This window comes from Lactuca virosa, chromosome 3, assembly GCF_052849685.1.
Source record: "Lactuca virosa cultivar CGN04683 chromosome 3, Lactuca_virosa_CGN04683_v6, whole genome shotgun sequence".
NCBI lineage: Eukaryota > Viridiplantae > Streptophyta > Magnoliopsida > Asterales > Asteraceae > Lactuca > Lactuca virosa.
In genome coordinates, this window is record NC_136428.1 from 369,159,976 (window position 1) to 369,174,678 (window position 14,703).

Sequence of the window (14,703 nt, forward strand, 5' to 3'; positions counted from 1 at the left end):
CTGGATGGTTGGAGGCTGAACCAGAGGAAGACCGTGAAGAATTGGAAATGGAACCCGAGGCGCCTGAGGTAGATTTTGAAGAGGAAGAGCTTGATGTTAGTGACGAGGAAGACGAGGAGGATGACTCGGACGCGGAGTCTGAAGTCATTGATCCACCCTACATGGCTAGGGTGCCAGCGCACAGGATGGGCCCCGATGGCCCAATGCCTCCATGGGCTCATGGCATATGCAAGTGGAGCCAACATCAGGGAATGCGTCCACCATTTGGGCTAGAGCGGCGATTCTTCGATCTTAGCCACGGAGGGCCCGTGGACCGCGCCCTACCCTTTATGGTCAGGCGGACCAGGGACATCGGATATCAGGCTCAGGCAACAACCAACCGGATGGATGAGCTAAGGGATGCGGTGGAGCGCGCAGAGAGGTGGACCCAGGTCATGGTTCGGGAGTACCAGGAGTGGAAGTCCACCCTAGAGGCAAGGATGCGGGTCACGGAGAGCCAGCTAGCCAGACTCTAGGGCGCATCTACTTCGTCATCAGCACCACCAAAGACCTCCCACCATGAGTAGGACCCGTCCTACTCACCACTTGTTCTTGATGTGATTTTCTTTTCTTGTGCTTTCTAGGGCTAACCCTTCGATTAAGTGATTACACTACTCGATAGGGCTGTTATGTTGCCCAATTTTACTCTTGATGTATTGTAGACCTTATCGAAGGTCAATTTTACCATGTCATGTACTAAACTATTATCATTAATGAAACGATTGTGTGTTTTATTTGTGATGTTATTATCTTCTATGTTTCCTGTCTTTATTTATATTTGATATTATATAGTTCAATTATAAGTAAAAATCAAGTCACCGTAACCGTAAAAAAAAAGGAATTCCTAAACTCATCGCCATTCCTGTCTCATATCAGGTAATGCCTAGAAAGAGCAACCACAAAAACCCTACAACAGCAGCACCACCACCTCCACCACCGCCGCCTCCACCGGAGATGAATTCAGCAGCTTTCCAGGCAGCGGTCTCAACTGCAATCACCGCAACATTAGCCCACATCAACAACAACAACGGGGGCGGAAGTGGAGGTGGATCAGGAAGCTCTAACCAAGGAAATAACTGAGGGAATCAAAGAACATGTACTTATAAGGACTTCACTAATGGGAAGCCGATGCCATTCAATGGAAATGGGGGTGTAATAGACCTCACTTGGTGGTTCGAGAAGATCGAGTCTGTGATCTAGATATGAAGCTGACCAGAAGAATGCAGGATTAAATATGCAGCCTACACTTTTATTGACCGAGCTCTCCCGTGGTGGAATGGCCACGTTAAGGCCGTAACACTACCGGTGGCCAATTCCATGGCATGAGAAGATATGAAAAACATGATGTTGGATGAATACTGCCCCTGGAGCGAGATACAAAAGCTCGAGTAGGAATTGTGGAACCTCGAGGTCAAGGATTTAAACATAGAAGAGTACATCGCTCAGTTTAGTGACTTGGCACTCTTGTGCCCCGGAATGATAACCACTGAGAGCAAGAAGATTGAGTACTTCATTTGGGGACCGACTCCCCCAATTCAAGGAAACGTGATAGCTTCCAATCCCACAACGTTTGACAGCGCGAAGTGCCTCGCACAAAAGTTGTACGACCATGGGATTGGAAAGGGCGTGAAGGCTTCCGGTGCTGAAACTAAGAAGGAGGAAAACAACAAGAACAACAGGGGTAACAAAAGAAAGGGGAGATAGAATCAAGATTCTTCCAAGAAACAACAGATTGTAGCCGTCCATGCTGCTACTGCTCAGGCCGCACCAACACCAGCGATACCAACAACAACTACACCAACACCCGCAAAGGCATACGCAAGTACCCTACCCAAGTGTGATAAATGCAATTTCCACCACAATGGGGCATGCAGAGACCTACAATGTACCAACTACAATCGAAAGGGCACACCGCATGGTATTGCAGATCGCATCCCCAACAAAACAACCAAACCAACAATGTCGGGGCCAGACGCACGTGTTACCGGTGCGGGGAGACTGGTCATTTCAAGCAGAACTGCCCCAAAGCCAATAATCAGGGTGCAGGTGGATCAGGCAGAGTCCTAACCATGGGACAAGGGGAGGCGGTGTAGGACCCAACAGTTGTGATTTGTACGTTTCTCCTCAACAACGTCTATGTATGTATATTATTTGATAGTGGGGCAGAACGAAGCTTCATAAGCCACAAATTTAAACACATACTCAACCAACAACCCCAAAGGCTAAGCGAAACCCTCACGGTGGAGATGGTTAAGGGGAAAACTGAAGCGACCAATGACGTGTTTTTAGGGTGCACGCTAACACTAAATAATCACTCTTTTCAAATTAACTTAATACCGGTCACTATTAGAAGTTTTGATGTGATTATCGGGATGGATTGGCTAAGCCTCCACCATGCCGATATTATGTGCTGCAAGAAAGTCGTTCGCCTTCACCTACCCAACATCGAAAATTTAATTATCTACGGGGATAAACCCGGTGCTAGCCTCCGTCTAATCCCATACATCAAGGCACAAAAGTGCTTACACAAGAAGAACCAAGCCTTCCTAGCCCACATTGTAGATAAAAAGAAGGAAGAGAAAGACATTAAAGAAATTTCGGAGGTGTGCAACTTCCCAGATGTATTTCCAGAAGACCTTCCAGGGATACCTCCGGAGCGACAGGTCGAATTTTGAATTTACCTAATACCTAGAGCCACACCAATTGCCAAGTCACCCTATAGGTTAGCCCCTACAGAAATGAAAGAGCTTTCCAGCCAGCTAAGCGAATTACTAAACAAAGGATTCATAAGGCCGAGCTTCTCACCCTGGGGAGCTCCGGTCTTGTTTGTTAAAATGAAAGATGGTTCTTTCCGCATGTGTATCGATTATCGTGAACTCAACAAACTCACCGTAAAGAATCGATTCCCTCTTCCCCAGATCGATGATCTATTTGACCAATTGCAGGGAGCCAGTTATTTCTCGAAAATAGATCTGAGGTCTGGATATCATCAACTGCGAGTCTAAGAAGAAGACGTCCCCAAAACTATCTTTAGAACTCGTTACGAGCACTATGAATTCGTGGTAATGCCCTTTGGTCTGACAAATGCACCGGCGGCATTTATGGACCTGATGAACCGAGTTTGCTGACCTTTCCTTGACAAATTTGTGATTGTCTTTATCGACGAAATATTGATTTATTCTCAAAGCAAGGAGGAGCACAGTCAGCATCTACGACAAGTTCTGGAGACCCTACGGGCAGAGAAACTATACGCGAAATTTTCTAAGTATGAATTCTGGATTCGCAAGGTGGACTTTTTGGGACACGTAGTCAGTAAAGAGGAAATACACATGGACCCATCCAAGATCAAGGCGATTGAGGGCTGGGCAACCCCGAAAACAGCCACTGAGATCAGGCAATTTGCGGGCCTCGTTGGATATTTACAAGAGGTTCATTCAAAATTTCTCAAAGATCGCCAAACCTCTCACCACCCTAACCCAGAAGGGTGTACCCTTCACATCGGAGACCAAGCAAGAAGTGGCATTTCAAACCCTGAAACAAGCACTTTGCAGTGCTCAGGTGTTATCCCTTCCAGAGGGAACATAAGATTTTGTGGTATATTGTGATGCTTCTAATCAAGGGTTAGGTTGCGTGCTTATGCAGCGCGGTAAAGTCATAGCTTATGCATCTAGACAACTGAAGACCCATGAAGTGAACTATACCACTCACAACCTGGAACTGGAAGTTGTGGTCTCCGCTCTGAAAATTTGGAGACACTACCTTTATGGGACAAAGTGTACTATTTTCACATACTACAAAAGTTTGCAACACATCCTGAACCAAAAGGAGCTGAGCATGAGGCAACGACGGTGGGTCGAGCTGTAGAATGACTACGAATGTGAGATATGGTATCACCCGGGCAAAGCCAATGTGGTGGCCGATGCCTTGAGCAGTAAGGAATAATCGAGCAGGCGAGTGAGAGCACTAACATTGATCTAGGTTATGGGCATAACATCAATCCTATGGTGTACATGCAACCCTAACTGCTTTGATCTAGGTTTTTCTAATTTGAACATACAACATTGAATACCAAAACAATAACCCTATGAACTAGCATACAACAATAAAAATCACATATGATTAGGGTTAGAAAGTTTACCTTGATTGTTATGTAGCAATAACAATCACAATCCTTCTTGATCTTGACTTCTGAAAGCCTAGTGCCCCAAGTATTGCACCTCTAATGGAGTCACAAACACTTAATGCAAGGAGGATGACATACAAGAGGGGAGGAAATCGGCTAGGGTTCTCTTGAACTCATAGGGGGCCGAATTCCACTTGCAAAGGGGTCCTTATATAGTTGTGTGGGCTGCTAGGGTTTCAGGTGGTAACCCTAATTCTCTGCTTAGGCCTTAAGCAATCCATGGAACCCTTCTAGAAGGCCCCTTGGACGAAATCCTTATGGGCTTCCCATAGATTTCGTCCAATCCCTTCTATTAGGATTCCATAGCCCAACTTGCAATTATTAGATAATTACATTATCGGTCCCCTTTATTTAATCAGTCTCTTTTGATCACCAAATTAATTCCAAATTAATTATGATGAATACTAATTAAATAATATGATTTCCAAATAATATATTAATCTTTTAATATATTAATAAAACCATTTTCAGTATAAATTTATTATTCATATAATAAATTCTACTCTTTCTCCTCTTCTCATCCTATCAAGTTGCATGAGTAAAGGCAACCCAAAAGGACCATGCTCATAATCGGGTCAAGTATATACCCAAATAGTTATGGACTTAGACACCTAATCCAATAGTCTCCCACTTGGATAAGTCTAATAAATATTTTGCATGTACGAATTCAGAACCTGACTAGCAATCGTAGCTTTCAAAAGCCACTATCAACTCTGATCTTATCAGCAACGTATCCTTTAGATAAGGGATCATATAATTCTCCATTCTAGATATCGTATAGACATGAGACATGGATTATAATCATTCTCTCTATCTATGTGTTTTTTTCCCTATTTCCGATTTATGATGACTGACAACAAACTACAATTGAACACATCAACATAGTCCAGGCTTGGCTAAGCGCTTAGGGTGTCATCACTAAATCATCGAGGGGCCTACAGACATCGCTTTTATCCCACTTTGGGTAAAAGGAACGGATAAACATCGACTCATATGCTTACTTGTACTTACTCATCATATCACACACAACAATATGTTTTATAACACCAAGTTGCTGGTGCGTTTACATATGTCAATGTGCAACCGACTTGCAAACTATAGCTCACATGTCTCCGTTTCAAGAATATAAGATATTATCGTCTCATAATCACTCGTGATAAAATCCATGAAGTGATTCACGTGAGCATGGGTTTAATCCAATACGCTAATCTTATTACAGGAGTACTCATGAACACTACAACAGACTTTTGCAATGTCTAAACGCTTTAGATAATCCTACAGTCGGATTCATGACAGTCTTACCTCATTACTTACTTCCAAAGTATGATTGACTGTGGATGTTTGAATAACCTAGTTATTCTGGAAGTCAAAACATGCAAAGTGAAACACAAGAATAATCGAATCCAATATGGCCTCAAAACTTTTGAGTATAAATAAAACACTTATTATCTAGTCACCACATTGATTAGACATTATTCATTGTATAATGTTTCGAATAATCAACTTATACTTGAATCAGTAACAATAGTTGTCCGATGCTCCTAGCATGCACACTATGTTTACCTATGGTCCTTACTTTGTGAAATAGATTAATTTGAACACATTTCAAACGATGCTCATTTCACAACTCCTAATCCGTATTATAAATGTAAGAATACCAAATTCTTGCCACTATAAGAATAAGTTAGATTCTATCATTTTATGCAATGATCCTTTTGTAATGTCATAGCACCAAAGTCACCAAGACTTTGCGAATGAAATTACAAAGTGCTCTATTGGAGATTGTTACAAGACAACTCTATAGATATGAAGTCTCACATTCAAAGTACATTCCTTTGAACATCCTTCTTGCATAAAAGTTTCTAATCTACATAGATTCTTAATATCCAACTCCCATTATGGGAACGTTTCCATATTTGCCATATAACAACACATTATAAATAGAATCCTATCTATTTGTAATAATGTCGATATGGTCCATCCATTACCATACTTCCAACTGCCCACAAGTGACCAATCCTTGACGAACCTTAGATCGTCCTTGACAGTTGTTTATCTATTTTAGTCATATCCGGTTTTGGTCCTATTCCCTCTTAATGCCCTAGGCATTTGGAATAGACATAACAGTTGAATATTACAGCATATGCAATTGATCCTATACCCGAAGCGTATTAGATACGATACACAATGTCTTACATAAAGACATGATACTTTACCGGTCTCTTGCTATAATATTGCCATACATAGAATCCCTTCAACATAACATTTATATATGTCCTTTGACTAAAATTGATGAAAATTTATTGATCTAAGCTTTTAGATTTTGAAATGAAGTATAACATTCTCTCCCTTAATTATAGAAAAACAACTTTTCAACCCCTGCAACTTTGAGAATTGAAACTTTTGTTTTCTATAATTAATATTGCTAACTTGCAATACTTAACATAATAATCATGCACCCATTAACATGATAATTATTTCCTTACCAGCATAACACTTATGCTTCCACTAGCCTTGACATGTATTCAGGAATCAGCTGGAGTTCTACAAATCAATACTTATTAACTTCCAAAGCTCATATTTCTGATACGAGATGCTTCGATAAGTCTTTATCTAAGCTTCTCAAACTCATACACCTTGTGACATCCCCATTTTTCTCGACCAGAAAAGACCGATTTAGTTTATGCTTTTAAAATAAAACCAGAGTAATTTTCCAAAAGATGTTTCGGAATTTGTTCCCAAAACAAAATATAATAAAAATCTATCAAAACATTTTTTAAAGAAATATATTTTCATTATATAACAAAACCTTGGGATGTCATGTTCCGATACAGACCAAAAGCATAAACAATACATTATAAGCCTTACGACAGTTATTTACAACTACTGGCCTATAATTAAAAAGTCCCTCGTTGTCTTCCAATTATGCTTGGGGTCCACTACCTGTAATACAGAAAGCTGAGTGGGTCAGGCTTGGGAGCCTGGTGAGCATATAGGGTTTTCAACTCACAAATAATAAATTTATTAATTTTCATCCACCAACAATAAATTTATTAATTTCATCAAACAACAATAGCCCTAATTACCCATTCCCGTTATCCTCACTTTACGTCCCTAAACACCTTTCATAAGGGACCTAGCCTAAGGATTTTCATCGGGGTGACAACACTGCTTTAGGGGATTCCTCAGCAATTTATGTAAAATAAGGCAACGATGTGGGGGATGGAGTATACTATTAAACACTAAGTTCACAAACACCTACAGGTTGCGAGAATGCTAGCGTTCCACTAGATTGTCTAGAAAAGTCCGTGGTCGTCATTTATACTCCACTAGATGACTGAAACAATAACAATATCGAGGCCTCTCATCATATTAACACACATCAACTATTATATCTACCCACGTTTTACCCAACATATTTATAGATAAAAATACATATATAGTTTAAAACTTGTATAAAATATTTATTCAACACTCATCTCAAATAAACAAACAATAAAATTACACATAACACGTATTTTATAGAAAATACTTCATATCTATGTGTAAGAAGAAAATGACTATAGACTCACCTGATACAATGGATGTATTTTTCACTTTCCGAATAATCCTCACAATTATTCCTTGTCGGATAGATATTTGAAACCGTCTTCTTACAAAAATCTCTCTTTTTTTTTTCAATAGATTATACAATAAAGCTTATTCAAACAAATGGTCCTATTTATACTAAAAGAAAATTAAACCGCCATAAGATACGTCTAAATGATTTGCCATTGTCGTGGCACCTTCGAAATTGAACACATTAGTCTCAATACTTACACCAATTAGAAGAAGATAAGATTGTTTCTTATAACTAGACGTTTCACTAGACATAATTTGAGTAAGATGCAATTTATCCGAATGAATTCTTACATTTACACTTTATGAATATATCGCATAGAGAAATTAAATATCCTCCTACCTTTTGATCCTACTAATCCTCCTACCCATTTAAATGATGACATGTGTCATATTAGTATCCTAAAATATCATTAAATCTCATTAAATGAACATTAAATATTACACATGTCATTATTTAATTGGGTAGGAGGATATGTAGGAACAAAAAGTAGGAGGATATTTAATTTCTCTTTATGAGAAATTAAATATCCTCCTACCTTTTGATCCTACTAATCCTCCTACCCATTTAAATGATGACATGTGTCATATTAGTATAATAAAATATCATTAAATATCATTAAATGAACATTAAATGTTACACATGTCATCATTTAATTGGGTAGGAGGATATGTAGGAACAAAAAGTAGGAGGATATTTAATTTCTCCTTACCTTTTGATCCTACTAATCCTCTTACCCATTTAAATGATGACATGTGTCATATTAGTATCCTAAAATATCATTAAATCTTATTAAATGAACATTAAATGTTACACATGTCATCATTTAATTGGGTAGGAGGATATGTAGGAACAAAAAGTAGGAGGATATTTAATTTCCCCCCCTTAGGATGATTCCGTCCCGGAATCATGCATCGGAAAACAGATGTGGATAGCGAGTTCTCGTGTCACTTTTTGTCTCCCAAGTAAGGTTCGACCCATTCGTATGTTTCCGTCGCACCAACACTAATTCGACCATCTCACGTCGCAAAATTTTCGTCTTACGGTCAACAATTGCTTCGGGCTCCTCAATCAGCCTCTTGTTTTCATCGATCCTTAACTCTGAAAGTGGAATTATATCGGGAACTTCTCCCATGAACTTCCTCAAATAACACACATGAAAAGTGTTATGAATACCATCTAGTTCTTCTGACAATTCCAGCTTGTAAGCTTGGCTCCCAATCCTACGAAGAACCTTGAATATTCCAATAAACCTTGGACTCAACTTTCATCTCTTTCCAAATCTTATAAGTCCCTTCCATGGTGATACTTTAAGCAAAACTGAATCACCAACTTCGAATGATATAGGTTGTCTTTTCTTGTCAGCATAGCTCTTTTGACGATCTTGAGCTGCTAACATCCTTCCCTAATCACTTTCAACTTTTCAGCAGTCTGATGGACTATTTCAGGTCCCAAAAACTGTTTTTCCCCAGCTTCAAGCGAACACGACGACGTTCGACACTTTTCTCCATACAAAGCTTGATAAGGTGTCATCTTGATGCTTGAGTGGAAACTATTATTATAGGAAAATTCTACCAGAGGTAAATGTTCATCCCAATTACCTTGGAATTCCAGGGTACATGCTCGTAGCATATCCTCCAACGTTTGAATTGTTCGTTCGCTTTGACCATCGGTTTGCGAATGGTAAGATGTACTTAGACATAATTTTGTACCCAATTCCTCTTGTAGAGTTGTCCAAAACCTTGACGTGAAACGACTATCACGGTCTGACACAATCGTCAGGGGAACACCATGAGCTTTTACTATCTCTTTCACATAAACCTTTTCAAGCTTTTCCATAGACCACTTCTCATTGGCGGTTATGAAATATGCACTTTTGGTGAACCGATCAACAACCACCCAAATCATGTCATGACCATTCTTTGTTCTGGGTAGTTTAGTTACAAAATCCATAGTGATGTCTTCCCATTTACCTATAGGTACAGGTAAAGATTCTAAACTCCCATACAATTTTTGATGTTGTGCTTTAACCCTTGCACATGTCACACACTCGACCACATACTTTGCAACATCGAGTTTCATCGTTGGCCACCAGTAGTAGGGTTTCAGATCCCTATACATTTTCGTGTTGCCAGGATGAATCGAGTACATGGTCTTGTGAGCTTCCTCCATCAGAAGATTTCTCATTCCTCGTGTCTTAGGTATCCAAATCCTATTTTGGAATACCTTCAACCCTTGGTTGTTTGTACTAAACACTAACATTTTCCCCAAACGTTCTTCCTTTCGGTCATTTTTCTCTGAAGCTTCCTCCTGAGCTTTCTTTATACTTTCCACAATTGTCGAGACAAATTCAATCTCAACGCTCTTGGCCTTTTCTTTTCAAGGTTTACCTTCCGACTGAGAGCATCAGTGACAACATTTGCTTTACCAGGGTGGTAAAGTATCTCACAGTCGTAGTCCTTGAGTAACTCTAGCCAGCGTCGTTGCCTCATGTTCAATATCTTCTAATTAAAGAGATATTGAAGACACTTATGATCAGTGAAAAGTTTTCACTTTGTGACATAAAGATAATGCCTCCATATCTTTAGAGCGAATACTACCGCTGCCAACTCCAAATCATGAGCGGGGTAGTTCTTTTCATGCTCTTTCAATTGTCGAGATGCATATGCTATCACCTTTTCTCTTTGAGTTAGAACACATCCCAACCTGACTCCCGACGCATCGCTATACACTGCGAAGTCTTCAACTCCATCGGGTAGAGAAAGAACCGGTGCTTCACATAATTTCTTCTTTAGCTTCTCGAATGCTTCCTTATGCTTCTAACTCAAAGTATAAGTAGCTCCCTTGTGGGTTAAAGCTGTCAATGGAGCAGCTATCGAAGAAAAGCCTTGGATAAATCTTCGATAATATCCAGCTAATCCTAGAAAGCTTCGGATCTCCGTAGGACTCTTTGGTTGTTCCCACTTTGTTATAGCTTCAATCTTAGCTGGGTCAACCATAATCCCTTCTTGGTTAACCACATGACCCAAAAATTGGACTTCTTGAATCCAAAAATCACATTTAGAGAACTTCGCATACAGTTTCTCCTTCTTTAATACTTCTAAACCTTCTCTCAAGTGTCTGCCATGCTCCTCCTGGATTTTCGAGTAAATCAGAATGTCATCTATGAACACTATCACGGATTTATCTTGGAATGGTTTACAAACCCTGTTCATCAAATCCATGAAGGCTTCTGGAGAATTGGTTAGTCCAAATGACATAACCAAAAACTCGTAGTGTCCATATCTTGTTATGAATGTAGTTTTCTCAATATCCTGCTCTCTTACCTTTAGGTGATGATATCCTGACCTAAGATCGATCTTTGAGAAATAACTAGAACCTCGCAACTGATCGAACATGTCATCAATCCTTTGCAACGAGTACTTGTTCCTTATTGTTGCCTTGTTCATCTCTCTGTAATCTATGCACATTCTCATGCTCCCATCTTTCTTCTTCACGAATAACACTGGATCTCCCCAGGGTGATGAACTAGGTCTAATGAAACCATTGTCCAACAATTCCTGAAGTTGCGTCATAAGCTCCTTCATCTCTGTCAGTGCTAATCGATATGGGGCTTTTGCTATTGGTGTTGTTCCTGGTAACAAGTCTATTCTAAACTCCACTTGTCTATCAGGGGGCAATCCAGGAAGATTCTTAGGAAAAACTTCCGGATAGTCACACACCACTGGTATACTTTGCATATCCTTTTTCTCTTTCTTAGCATCGATCACGAATACCATGTATGACATGCATCCTTTAGATAAACATTTTCTGGCTTTCATTAGGGAAATGATTCCAGAATTTAATCTGCGCTTATCTCCGTATACCATAAACGACTCCTTTCCAGGCGAGTTTACTCTAACTATCTTTTTCTTGCATAGTATTTCGGCATCATTGGCGCTAAGCCAATCCATTCCCAATACAACATCGAAACCATTTAACTCGATGGGTAACAACTTCTCTTGGAATTCGTTTCCATTCAGGTCGATGACGATATTCCTAATACAATCGCTAACAGGTATGAATTTACCACTAGCAACTTCTACGATTAGGGAATCATCTAATTTTTCTATAGGCAATGCTAGTCTTTCACCAAATTTATGTGATATAAAGGAGTAATTCGCTCCGGAATCAAACAATAAATTGGCAGGCAATCCATTTACTAGAAAAGTACATGAAGCGACATCTGTTGCATCTTTTGCAGCTTCCAATATCATTTGGAAATCTCTGGCTTTTAACTTTGGTGGGAGATTGGGCTTCGCTGCCTCTATCTTCTTCAGGCAATCCTTCAAAATATGCCCTTCTTCATGGCATCCATAGCACACCCTTTTTTTGATTGTGTACTTGCTGGCGTAGTTCCCTGGCTTTCCACATTTAAAACAAGTGACCTCCTCGTCACATTTCCCAACATGTTTCTTCTTACATTTATCACACCATTTTTCTTCAGCTCCTCCTCCGAATTTTCTCGAACCAGACTTCGAGAACTTACTTTTCTTGTTGGAACCTGAAGTTCCTTCAAACTTTCTCTTTTCGCCAACTTCAACCTAGTTGGCGGATCTCCCCTTAATCATATCTTCAACAGACTTGGCAGCCCAGATAGCTGCTTCCAAAGTAAGTTCCTGACGCAATGGCACTGCATACTCCCATGGAAGTCCCTTTGCGTACCTGTCTATTTTCGTCAGCTCATCTAGGCCAATACGCAAAGCAAAGTCCATTTTGTCTGTGACGTTGTTGGTGTATTCATCAATGGTCATACTTCCCTTCTTTAATGTCAGAAATTGATTTTCTAACTCAAGCAGGCTTTGGGCCGAATAGTACTTGCGCTTGAATTTGACTAAGAACTCTACCCAAGTTAGTTGCAGTGGCTCATTAGGGCTTAGGGTCTTCCCCAGAGTGTTCCACTAGCGAACAACGTTACCTCTGAACTGGCGCACTGCAAATATGGTTTATAACTTTCCTTGACAACCACATGTCATGAAGGCCAATTCCATTTCCGAGATCCAATCCATTACTCCGATAGGATCTTCTTTTCCAGTAAAAGTTGATGGCTTGCAAGCCATAAAGTCTTTATACTTGCATCCATTTTTCTCAACTCCATTCTCTTGATTGTTTCTCCTAACCACAATTGGTTAACCTTGACCAACAGAACTACTATAATTTCCCTCCTCCGACTGATCATCATTTAATTCAGGTTGTTCAACTGGCATAGAAGGTTCACTCCTATTATTCAGCAATAATTGCCTCATTTCTTCCCTTTGCTCAGCCAGCATTGCCTGAATCATGGCTTGTACTCCAGTCATGGTGATGGGTTCTGGTGCAGCTTCTACTATCGGCACATGTTCCACTACTTGGGGTTGAGGTTGCTGGTTTCTGTTTGCATTTCCAGCTCCACTTCTGGTTTTTGCCATCTTGATCTATACACCAAGTTATGTGAATTTAGATCTTTAATCACGATAGACGTTTAAATTCTCCTTATTACTCCGAAACATTTATATGCTAGTTCTAATATCGTAGTCGTACGCTTAGAATCCTAAACACATAAGGTTTCCAGATCCGGTCGGCAACAGACCATAGATCCGAACAAATAATGACATATATGGTAAACATATAGCATTTGGCACATAAAAGCATTTTAGGCATCTCTCCTAAAATATACTAGTGCTCGTGTCTAAAATATGGTAGACACTCATCTCACGATCATCACTTAGCATTCTAAGTTTAAGTCTAGAAATCCTACAAATTCCTAGTTCGCTTAAACTAATGCTCTGATACCAACTGTGACATCCCCATTTTTCTCGACCATAAAAGACCGATTTAGTTTATGCTTTTAAAATAAAATCAGAGTAATTTTCCAAAAGATGTTGCGGAATTTGTTCCCAAAACAAAATATAACAAAAATTTATCAAAACATTTCTTAAAGAAATATATTTTCATTATATAATGTAGTGCCTGTGTTTCTAGGCTAGACTTTAATATTGACGTTATAGTATAGGTTAACCTTTGTAACTCATTTTGAAGAAATGAAAAGGAATTATGTGAATTATGTGTTTTATGCTTAATTATTAGGGTTTAATTAATTAAGAATAAAATTGAGCGTCAAAAATAAATATTAGATAAATCTGATATCTTTACATAAAGTTGTAGTCGAAACAAGGATTTCGGGGATATAAAGAATACCAAAATCCGAGTTATAACGAACAAGTTATGACCTGTCGAAGTTTCGCGACAAAACCGGCATGGTGTTGAATGTCGTAAAAAGTGAGTTTTTGATAAACTACTTTTTAGCCTTAGTGATCTAAATGAAAGTCGTAGTATTCGTTAAACCGAGAAGTTCGATAAAAAGAACGCCCAAATCTGACTTCATATGAGGAAGTTATGATTTTTCGAAGTTTCAGCTTAGCAGTAGAAAGCTAAAAACTCGAATTTTAGATCGAGCGATTTTTAGCCGACACAACCTAAACGACAATTGAAGGTCTCGTCATTAGTAGCACAACGGTAAAAATTCTGACGAAAACGGACGTCGGATGAAGAAGTTATGAATTTTTAACGGATTTCCTGTCCCGGTCTGTTAAAAATAATAATATAAAAATTAAATTCAAAGTTAGCCGACAAAGTCTAAACGAAAGTTGTAGAGCGTAATTTTACCTACGCGTGCATATAAAGAACGTCAAAAACGGAGCTCGTATGCGAAAGTTATGAATTTTAGAAGTTTTTGCACAAAAACCGAGAAAATTCGCATAACACGTTTTTGCCACGTCACCCTCGCACAAAACGCGCCACGTGTCTAAAAATACTGCTGAGTCATTCGAGATGCTGAGTCATC